The sequence below is a fragment of the Leopardus geoffroyi genome, chromosome A1 (assembly GCF_018350155.1).
Source record: "Leopardus geoffroyi isolate Oge1 chromosome A1, O.geoffroyi_Oge1_pat1.0, whole genome shotgun sequence".
Taxonomy (NCBI): Eukaryota; Metazoa; Chordata; class Mammalia; order Carnivora; family Felidae; genus Leopardus; species Leopardus geoffroyi.
The window spans coordinates 13,759,781-13,771,907 of NC_059326.1; the positions used below are offsets into that span (position 1 = coordinate 13,759,781).

Sequence of the window (12,127 nt, forward strand, 5' to 3'; positions counted from 1 at the left end):
TGTTTCTACCATTCATCCACAAACCCACAGACAGACACCTGATGTATATGTCACACAAATTCACCTATCTGCTTTATCCCAGAATTCTTTAGAGAGATTATATAAATCCCTTACTCTAATATGGTCTTTGTATTTGCAATGCCCAAAAGACAAGGGCAAAATTGATTTTATAACACACTCTGCCATTTAAAAATACAATGTATTTTATCCTTGGTAATAACCACAAAGTGATAAATTGACAGTTTTTAAATGTATGTCAAATTTCTTTTGTTATCACCAAATTGAAAAATATTTCTAAATGCATTCCCTGGTGACAACTGACAACGACTTTGGTCTCCTCAAATCTTTGATTCAAATATGTCATGGATTTAAAGAAATACACTTCAGAATAAATTCCTCGAAGATGAAAATTTTCTTATGGATTTAATGCATTCTAGTGGTTAAACTGTTTCTTGTTTCCCCAAGTTAATTGTAAAATAGAATAAACATGAACCGGATTACATTACAGCAGAAGTTGTACAGGACCCTACCATGTTATACATAAATAGTTACTGCAGGCATAGTCTCTACAAAAAGCAAAGGTTGTTACAATGAAGACAGGGGCTGCTCTTTGAAGAGAATGTACAACTCTCCAAGTAACAATTTATAATGTTTCTTCAAGGCATTGATCTAAATTATACTTACCTTAAAACCAATGAAACAGCAACGTTCATTAACAAAGTAGGTGACTGCATACATGGCTTAATTTGAAGGTTGCCCCGAGCTCTCTCCTTTAACGGAATGCCATGATTCTTAGAACCTACAAAGTCTGACCCGTTCTCTGAGCCTTTTAGGAGGATCTTAAAACGTGCTGAAAAGGTTATTGGGCAAAAAGATGGAGCTTACAACTGGGAGAGAATCTAATGATCATGGGTTTTTACCTCCAATTATTAGCTATACAATCTCCACCAATAAACTCTTTCATTTCAGGCTCTTATAAACCAAAAATCACTCAAACCCTCTTAAGTAAGAAAGAGAATTTATTTTTAATTCAGTGAAGTATCACAGGAACCACAAAACAAAAACGAAAACAAACAAACAAAAAACATGCCAGCCAAAGGATGGATAGAATTCAAAGTAACTTTGGGAGTAATCCCTTTCAAACTTCCATTTCTCTCACCATATCTGTGCTTCTTGGAATGCTTCTGTCATTTTCCTTAGTGTTGTTGAGATTCCTCTGCTTACCCATCTTAAGCATGACCATAAATGGCAGCCTCCTCATTAGGCCTACAGATCCTTAAGTTAGCAACCTACTGCTGGACTTTTTAAAAAAAAATTTTAATGTTCATTTATTTTTGAGAGAGAGAGAGAGAGCGAATGGGGGGAGGGGCAGAGAGAGAGGGAGACACAGTCTCCTGAAGCAGGCTCCAGGCTCCACCTAGAGCCCCACGCAGGGCTCCAACTCAGGAGCAGTGAGATCATGACCTGAGCCGAAGTCAGAGGCTTGATTTTTTTTTTTTTTTTTTTGATTCCATGTCCAGAGAGGAAAGATCAGATTGCAATAGCTCATGCTTTCCTACCAGACCAATCTCCTGGAGTCCTGGGGTCCCTAGCAAGCATTTACCTTGGCCCAATACCTGTGGCCAGGGAGAGTGTGGTCACACAGGAAGTGGGTGTATCCAAGCGGCCAGGCAGCAAGGAGGCAGCAGGAAGACACAGTCTCTAGTAAACTTTTTTCATCTCATTTCCTCATCTGCAAGACCTGGACCAGCAAACCGCTTCACATATGTGTAGGGGGAGGGATTGAGGTATTTTGCTGACTTTTTACTTAGATCGACTTAGGATGACATATTGCCCTTCTGTGCTTTTTGGCAAAGGCCACCATTTTATTCACTTTAATATAGCGGACATCACTGATGGTGACTGTCGTCCTGTTTGATCTTCATTGCAATCTTAGCATACATGAGAGTTGGCTCCAGGGTACGTAAGCACTGCCTGAACTACTGCAACATCTCACTGAGACCAGTTTATTCAACAACTCATATTTGTAGATCATCTTCTAGTTCAGAAAGTGCTCCGCAGGACTAACGGGAACCACATCTAGTGCTGCCCCTGCCTCTAGATGCCATCATTTCATGTGGCGATGTGTGCTGGCCACGTACACTGCATAGGCTTCCCTTCCAAGGCCCATTATGTTCCTACTTCTGCTGCAACCCTGTCGTCTTGAGGCCAGAGCTCTGCTCACCTGGGCTTCAGGTATGCTGGTGCTGCTTCTTTAAGACAGAAGGCTGCCAAACACGTGACTCGTGATTGCAGTTTGATTTTTTAAATGATAAAAATAAACCAATAGGTGAGCCCAGTGTTTACTGGAGGAAAACACTCAGGATGAGGGTGCTCTGGGAAATCAGGGAGCCAAAGAAGCAGTGGCCTAATTTTCAAATAAAGCAGAAAACTTAAGAGATTAATATAGTTTGGTTCAGAAACTCTTGTCGTTTCCTGATTACCCAAAGATCAAAAAGTTACCTCGTTCTCTTCTTTATTTAAAACTTCTTGATATCTTGCACTATGGTTAAAAATCTTGGATAATTACTACCATATTTTCATGACTTCAGAGGTGAAAATGTAGCCTGTAGTCTTCTTACAACTATCTTAAAGAAGCAGGTGTCCTGCAAAAGGTGACTGCTTTAAAGCCCCATCCACAAATTATTGCTATACTTCTCTGTGGGTTCTTCCTATTAAAAAACAAAACAAAACAAGAAAAACATTATATGTAATTGGACCAATGAATTGTATCCAGGATTCACCTTTAACTATAAGTTTTAGGAGACAGTATAAAAGCAATCTAATAGCAACCTGTGTTAGATGTGTTTCTTATCAGCTTCTCAGTTTCCAAACTCATCAAATATTGAACTTCCTGGAGCCAAAACCAACCCTCCAGACGCTGAAACATTTATTTAGAACTACACTCAGAATATAAAGAGCTGGGACAGGAAAGAAAAACAAGTCAATACAAGCACAGTGTTCGTTTCTCCCAGAATGTGTGTTCTGAAAGACAAATACTGAGCCGCAAACACTGAAAGCCATGTCTGCTATTCTCCAGTTCCTATGACTACCCCTGCCCCCTGTGCAAATCGTAGCGAGGGTTCCATTACCACCCACCGTGGGAAGCCACAGTCTAGAATCAGGACCAACAGAAGCCAGATCTAGTACTGCTCCTGTCTTTAGATACTCGTGTGGCTTAGCTTCTTGATCTGCCAATCTTAAAGTGGGATCATACATTAATACCTGATTTGCTTACTTCAATTAGTTGTTTAAAGTAGAAAATATGATTGGGGAGCCTGTGTGGCTCAGTCAGTTGAGCATCTGACTCTTGATTTTGGTTCAGGTCATGATCCCAGGGTCACGGGATTGAGCCCCGTGTCGGACTCCACCCTGAGCATGGAGTCTGCTTTGGATTCTCTCTCTCTCTGTCTCTCTCTCCCTCTGTCTCTCTCTCTCTGTCTTGCTCTCCAGTAAAATAAATAAATAAATAAATAAATAAATAAATAAATAAATAAAATAACAAAATAAAACATAAAATAAGATCATATATGTGAAACTACTTTGAAACTAAAAGTTGTTCTACAAAATCAGGAATGAAGTGAAGGTACGATATTTTTGCTGAGAACCCAAACATTGTTTCTGCTCTTAGCCACTGAAGAGAAGCCTCAAACTATGTAATTTTCTTTTCTTGGGTATAAACAATTTAGGAAAGAATGTTCCTACTCTGATGTATTCCTTCTCACCACCATCCCACCAGGCCTTCAGAATTCTGCTGACATTTTCCTCGACAAGTATGAGGACTTCACTGACATTTTCCTCAAGGCCTTTTCAGCTTCTGACTGTACCACAGTCCCAAAGCCGGTGCCACATGTCTCAGGGTTTTGTTGTGACAGCACCCCCTTCTAGGTACTAAAACCCATTCAGATCATCCATCGCGGCATCAGTAAGCTACTCCAAAACTTAGTGGCTTAAAACAATAGCAAATATTAATTTTGCTCACAGATGTTCATTTGGGGCAGAGCTTAGAAGAGGTAGCTCATTTTTACCTCACAGCATCATTTGGGGCTGCTTGACTAGGATCCGCAGGACCCGATTTCAAGACGGCAAATTGGTGCTTGCCACCACCCAAGGGCTCATCAGGGCTGTGGACCTGTCAGTGTGGGTCGTCCTGCAGTCGACCTAGGCTTCCTCATGGTATGGCGGCTAGGTACCAAAAGTGAGCTTCCAAGAGACAGAAAGAGAAAGTTGTAAGTGTCTTAAGGCTTGTGCCTGGAAACTGTCATAGCATCCTTTCTACCATTTTCTAGCTTTGTCTTGAATTATTGCATCAATAGAACCACCGAGAACAATGATATGTAATAATAATGATTGTGTAAAGATTTCTTAGTTTACTCCTGAGTTGAAAGGGAATGCTTCTAATGGTTTTCAAGTCAGTATAATGATGGAGTTAGCCTTGACATACCTATGTTTTATGATGTTAAAAGTATCCATCTATTTCTATTTTACCAAAACATTTCACCAAAAGAGGGGCCTAGGCAGCTCAGTCAGTTGAGCACCCAACTCAATTTTGGCTCAGGTCATGATCTCATGGTTTGTGGGATGGAGCCCCACATTGGGCTCCACACTGACAGCACGGAGCCTGCTTGGGATTCTCTCTCTCCCTCTCTCTCTGCCCTTCTGCTGTGTGTGCGCATGCATGTGCTCTCTCTCTCTCTCTCTCTCTCTCTCTCAGGGTAAATCAATAAACATATAAAAAACACATTTTACCAAAAATAAGTGTTGAATTTTTATCAAATGCCTTTTCAGCATCAAAGAAGATGATCATATATTTTCCCCTTTTGATGTATAAATCCCCTGACTTAGGATATTTTCAACTACTGAATCCTCCTTGCATTCCTGCAATAACCTGCTTTGATAATGATGACTTGTTTTTAATACTTTATTGTATTTATTTTTATTTTATGTGTCTGTCTTTGCCACACCAAACTAAAAGGTCTTTGAAGTCAGAAGACGTTTTGTTATTCATTATTGTTTTCCCCAGGTCAAATAAAGTGACTGGTAGCCAATAGGTCCTTAGAAATATTTGTTAAATGATTTAAAGAAATTATAGGAGTTCAATAACTATTTACTGATGCCTTCTCAATGGCATTTCTAGAAAAACACTGCAACCGTGATTAGCATAGTCTTGACTTATCACTTCTTTCTCTCTGCTGTGTGCATTCTTGGTCAAGGTTAATATATCCGCAACCACAATATTGCAAATGGGCAGAGAGCTATTTCCTATGAAATCAAATTATAGGGAGTCAGAGTGTATGACCACACACACACACACATGCAAACACATACACACACCCATGAACTGGCGGAAGATATAATAGCGCCCTTTTTGAGATAGCTAAGAGCTAAGAGGACCACTTATAGTGGTGGCAGGTAACTCTTAATTATTACTGCTAAAAAATATTCTTCAATGTTTTCATTCCTGCTGGCTACCTTCCTTAATACTAAAGGTTCTGAATCTCTGACTCTGTTCTTCATGCCTCAGTAGCATAGCAGCAAGGAACCAAATTCCAATTTTAAATATATGGCCCAGGTTTTAGTGTGCTTCTATGGCTGAAGGTATGCTGATAGACTTAAAAAGTAGTATTAATCACAAACAATCATCTCAACCTTTTGGGAAAGACACTACCACTATTGGTATTTTTGAAAATCAATGTGTCTTTCAATATAAATAAGCAATTGTAAGCCAGATAACCAAATCCAAGCCCTGATTTCAGATCTTTATTCATAGACTAACACATAAGTGTCCAGTATCACTGTAACTTCCATTGCGGATTATTTTAAAACAATAAAACTTTAAACATAGAAACTAAGAACTAGAAATTAAGGGATTGATAATACAAGTTTAAAGAAAAAACTCTATCTGTAAATCTTTTTTTTTTAATGTTTGTTTTTGAAAGAGAGAGCGTGAGCATGAGTAGGGGAGGGGTCAAGAGAGGGGGAGGACAGGGGATCTGAAGTGGGCTCTGAGATGACAGCAGAGAGCCTGATGCAAGCCTCGAACTCATAAACCGTAAGATCATGACCTGAACTGAAGTCAGATGCTTAACTGGCTAAGTCACCCAGGTATCCCTATCTATAAATCTTGGTAGAATTCTTCAAAGAGGTCATTTAAATTATAAAATTTAGAACCGCTGACCTAACTTCTATGAAGAATAAACATTAAAACCCAACTAACTTCATCATCTGGAGAAGTTAGAGCTTCTACAAACATGCGTCTTCTATATGGCAGACACTTAACAATTAAATAATCCTAGGATTAGAAGGGAATTGGAAGATCCCTAAAGAGTACTAAATGAAACAATAAAGGTGAAATGAATATACAAGAGCCTAATACAGAACCTGGCATTTTGTAAGCACCCTATAAGTATTTGAATTAAATCTATTTCCATTGCCAGTGATTAAAAAATAAATATTTCAGATAAAATCTCTGCAATAAGAAACATTTTTCACCATAATTCAGAGAATCCAGATAAGCAAGCATATACATTAAATACATGGTAACACTATTATACAAGTAGACAGAATGCAACACTGGATTTCAAGTCTGAAAAAACTAAATTCAAGCTCCAGATTTAGCATTTATCAGTTGTCTGAGGTTGGAAACTTCATTTCATTCATCGAAATATCCATTTTCTTACTTGTAAGAATGGGAATAATTATCTCATCACATATTGTGTGAGTTATCACAAGCACAAAATTAAGTAAGATAAATCATCAGAAAGAACAATATAAATCTAGGATATTACCATAATTGCTGTTATTGTACTAGTATATATTTTCACTCTCTGGACACTCTGAAGAGTAGGTTTAGAAAATGACATATAAATTCATCTGCAATATTATAGGAAATTTCAAAAGAGAAATGGAAATTAATACATTTTTGGAAAGTAGTTTTCCAAGGGTATAGTATGTTATAAAAATAATAAATCACTACAAATCAGATACAACAGATAAATTTTTCCCTTAACACAGTGAATGCTTCAGACTTCATGCAGTTTTCCTCAAGAAGTTCACTTAGGGCTTAACCAAACAGCTCCATAGTGTTAAGTACAAAGGAATATATCAACCACCCTAATAAAACCATCCAGGGACTCACTAGAGAGGTTCCTCAACTCTGGAACAGTTTTACAAATATTTTTGAAATAACAATAAATCGGCTTTGGGGAGGTTGATATAAATAAATTTGAAAAGAAATTAACTATGTGTCCCTTAATTCATCATAAAATAACTTTCAGAAAAATATGCAGAAGCTTTAAACATAAAAGGCTAAATCACACATCAAGATACCTTTGCAATAATTGGACATTTTATATTTCACAGTAAAATACTAAACTATGAAGCATGGTTTCCTAGTAACAGCAGTAATACTAGGTAAATAAAACAGAATTCAGCTTACAGCAATCAGCAACAATTCAGCTTCCAAATGAGAGGTTGAAATCATTTGGATGATTACTTTTTCATTTCCAATATCATAAAAATGGAAAAAAAGAAATTGACTTTCTAAGTGTAGAATTATTTTTTCAAAATTTGGAGAAGACATTGAAGTGGTACCCCAATGTTCTCTGGACAATCTGGGCCCTTCTTGGCTGATGTACAATTATCCTCAACAAGGTTCTCCTTACCCAGTAATTGAAAGAGAAGGCTTCCTGCATGACATAAATTTTGAAGAGCTGAGACCAACCTCATCTCTACTCACTGATGTGTGTAATACCATACTTAAAGTGTTTTTGTTTGTCTGGGCTTCTTTGGTTGTTTTGTTTTGTTTTTTGTTCTTGCCTTTCGTGTAAGACTTTCTGGTCCCCCAAATTTCAAAAATGCAAATGTTCCAATATGCACACTCGTGTCTGAAGTATAAACCCTTCAACCCAATTAAATGCTGGACATGTATAAGAATTATACTAGGAAAAAGAAGTAGAAACTGGTACATAAGAGATGATTTGTGTAAATAACTCAACTTGGTAGGTACGATTACTGAAATGCAATGGGTCTGTATTGCTTGAGAATATGAAAGGAATGTAATGCAAAAATCATTAAAACATTAAACATATACATAGAATTTTTATACTATACTGTAAAAAAAAAAGTCTTTGGTAACCATAGCTAGTCATTTAGAACCAATCACTAGCAAACAACAAAATGGTCAGTAAAAAAAATAATTGTGAAAAAAATTCAGAAATATGATCTCCTATAAATGTTATATGTATTGCTTTTGACATGTAGAGACAGACAGAAATACTGTATTTTATTCTAGAAAAATTACTGTTCTTGGAAAGTAATGACATAACGTATGTTGTTTTTCAAGACACATCATGTTATATAGGAGGCGCACCATATGTTCATGTTTTGGAACATCCTATGCCATAGGCATAGCGATCTGTCTTGGTTATCTACCAAAAATCCATTCCCCCCCTCAATCCTCCTTCCTGAAAGATCCCAGTTTTGTTTTCTTTTGTTTCACTGCTCTGGCCTACTTCCTGTGGTCAAGTGCTTAGGAAGGATATTCTAATTTCTAGCTGATGAGTAAAGGCTGAGTCCATGCCAATCATGGGAACCCCTTGCCCGTGACTAGCATGTGGTGCAATTTTGATCAATGAAACAAGATAGAAGTCCACTGTGGAGGCTTCTTTATGTTTTGTTTTGTTTTGTTTTGTTTTGTTTTGTTTTGTTTTTAAAGAAACACAGAGAAAGAGACCCTCTTCTACTAGACAGTGTTTTGTCTAGGTGCAATGCCTGGCACTACTGCAGCTATTTTGTGACCACTAGAGATGATCCAGGATACTCAGCATGGCAAAGCATACCAACAGATAAAATCCAGATCCTTTACATCATTGAGTGGCTGAGTTAACCAATCCTGGAACTCTTTTGCCTCTGGACTTCTTATTGTGTAAGCTAATACGTATTATTATTAGTGTTTAAGCCAATGGGGTTGATGTTTTTTGTAGCCAGAAGTATTCCAAATACTACAGAATGTACATTTATCATAGCAAAGCATTTGAAAAGTCTCTTGTAATATCCCTGTACATTCAATAGAGAAATATGGGTTGAAAAATAATTTAATTGGGCAGGTTAATAGATGGTTAAACAATGGAGGGAAGCGTTTGGTAATATGTTTCACAGTTCTTTTTGCCTTTAGCTTCTTCTGCTGAACTTTGTTTGCAATCAACAATGGATAACTACACAGAAGACATAAAACATATAGGTGATTTCACAGAGAGCAATAATGTGCTGGATGACAGAATCAGAACTGAACATGTTTTTAAGTCAAAGAATGATATGAATGCCCACTACTTCTCTCCTACCTCAAGATTCTTTTCAGTTTTTATCCATGTGAGCTATCTTATCTGTGAAGCTTTTCCTTATCCCTCACTCCTAGGCACAATGTAACACACATATAGAATCCCAGTCCTGGCCCTTGCCTCTACCACTATCAAAGCTTTCACTGCACCTTAATATATATATATTTACTTATCTCTATACATGTGAGCTCCTGGAAAACAAACCATGCTGTAGTCATCTTTGTACCTTCAGCCTCCCACTTGATGCTATTGGTGCAATAAATGCCTACGTGAGTAAGTAAGCAAATGAATGAACAAATGGATTGATTTTATTTTATTTTTTAATGTTTTTTCAATATATGAAATTTACTGTCAAATTGGTTTCCATACAACACCCAGTGCTCATCCCAAAAGGTGCCCTCCTCAATACCCATAGCCCCCCCCCTCCCTCCCACCCCGCATCAACCCTCAGTTTGTTCTCAGCTTTTAAGAATCTCTTATGCTTTGGCTCTCTCCCACTCTAACCTCTTTTTATTTTTTTTTCCTTCCCCTCCCCCATGGGTTTCTGTTAAGTTTCTCAGGATCCACATAAGAGTGAAAACATATGGTATTTGTCTTTCTCGGTATGGCTTATTTCACTGAGCATAACACTCTACAGTAAATGGATCGATTTTAAAGAAACAGCTTCATTTACAGGATGCTGAAGGACAAGAACAAAAGAAACAACATTGAAAATTCCGTGGAAACTACCGAAAATCAGGAACGATCGAGTTTAGACTTGATACCACACATAGTCTCCTGACTGAGCCTTCCTTTCTTGCATTGGTAACTTGTCCACAAATGTGTGTACACATGCATGAACACACAACGTAACATTATAGGTGGCCACAAGTTTTCACACTTTCTTTGCAACCGCACTAAATTGCTTGAACTACGTTTTAAACAATAATCACTATGCATTCGCAGTTACTGTAGAAATTGCTGGTCTGCTAGACAAGAGTAATTTGTGTTTCAGCCTCTCAAAAGTCCTTTGCCCCGATGGTGACAATGTAGAATACTTGGCATTAAAATCTAATCCATAGGAGTGGCTGGATGGTGCGGCCAGTTAAGCGTCCAACTGTCTATCTCGGCTCAGGTCGTGATCTCATCGTTTGTGAGCTTGAGCCCCTGCATCAGGCTCTGTGTTGATGGAGCAAAGCCTGCTTGACATTCTGTCTCTCTTTCTCTCTGCCCTTCCTCTGCATGTGCACAGGCTCTCTCTCTCTCTCTCTCTCTCTCTCTCAAAATAACTTAAATAAACAAATAAAACCATTAAAATAAACAAACTTAAATAAATAAAACCTTTAAAAAAAACATAAAATCTAATCCCTATATAATTTCCTGTTCCTTCAACCGACTGCTTAAACCGTTTTACTTCCCACTGTCTTCCCCAGTGTCTTCTCCTTGTTCCCTTCCAAATTCATGTTAACATATAACCTGGGATACAAGATATAAGATTCTTTACCATACACAACTAAATCTGCGTTATATGCTTTCTAGAAAACCTAACAATGCAAACTAAAGTATACTAAAGTATATATGTATGTTAAGAATTAAAAGGATATATCCAGTTAACTTAAGAAATAGAAATGCATCGTTTTCAGAGCATAGCAAGAAAGCCCGAGGAATGATACACTAATGCTTTGTTTTAACTCAAAGGCACAGCCACCAGAAATCAAAAATAGGTTAATAAAACCACCGACCAGATAATAAAAACAAATTAATACTAGAGTTTTATTTCATTATCAAACCAGGCTCCAAGTTAACTCCTGTATGTGGAATGAGCTCTTGCTAAACATTCTTGAAAGTCCTCATTTAGATTGTGTTGTAAAATCAAACTGAGAATTGGCACAAAAACTGAACACCTGAAAATTCATGTTCATATGAGCCTTAGAGAAGACAAATTTAAATTGTCACTTAGAATTTAGAAAATGTGAGTATAAGGCACTTCAGCAGTTATTTTCACCTAAACTTAAGCGATCCAGTCAAGAGGTCACCAGCCTCTATTGTCTCAGACTATGGTAACCACTGCTTCCTTCAGCTCTAAGTGAAAATTATTTGTAAGAAATATAGTGCTAGGAGATACCCAGGATAATAGCTTCTCTATGTCATGTCTCTCACGATTCTTAGAGATTTTTGCTTTGTTGCAGTGTGTTAAATATAGAAAAAGGAAAAGTGAACATTACACTAACCTACATGTATATGTGCGATAGAATACAGGAGCAGTTCAAATATTAAATTTTAAAACTCAGTTCAATAAAAACTCAACTCAATAATAACTGACTGAGCACACATTCTAGGTCCTGTTATATATTTTATGCTGTGTTATGTATTGATTTTTTAAAAGTCACATTTATAAGAGCTCTGCACTCAAAAAGTCGTATCCTCCTAAGGAAAGTATAACTGAATGGTGAAGATAAGTGTTTCTCAATGCATTTTTAACCACTAAATATTCACCATCAACTAGTCACATCATGTTCCTATAGACCTCAGGTCTGAGCCTGATGCCAAATGCGGTGAGATGTTTGGGGAGCCTGCAAGCGGATGAGTATATCTTGCATATGGCCGTCAGGCTAGAAGGCAGAGGGCAGCCTGTAGAAGTTTTAAAATTTGGCTCCAAAGCTCTCGACATGTTTCATGACAAGAAGTGTGGTCTTTACCCCCAACCCACGAATCTGAGTAGGCTTGTGATTGCTCCAATTGAGATGAATAGAGTGAAGGTGACCCTGACT

The 12,127-nt window shown here is 37.6% G+C and overlaps 1 long non-coding RNA gene across 1 annotated transcript in view; it reads right to left on the minus strand.

Moving 5' to 3' along the window:
* Positions 1-1,507: 1,507 nt before the first annotated feature.
* The window catches only part of LOC123595936, a 46,448-nt gene continuing 35,828 nt past the window's right edge, over positions 1,508-12,127 (minus strand). Inside the window, exons 2-3 of the long non-coding RNA XR_006711447.1 lie at positions 4,068-4,242; positions 1,508-2,711 (exon numbers count right to left, since the gene is read on the minus strand). This is a non-coding gene — a long non-coding RNA (uncharacterized LOC123595936). The remainder of the gene's footprint in view (positions 2,712-4,067; positions 4,243-12,127) is intronic.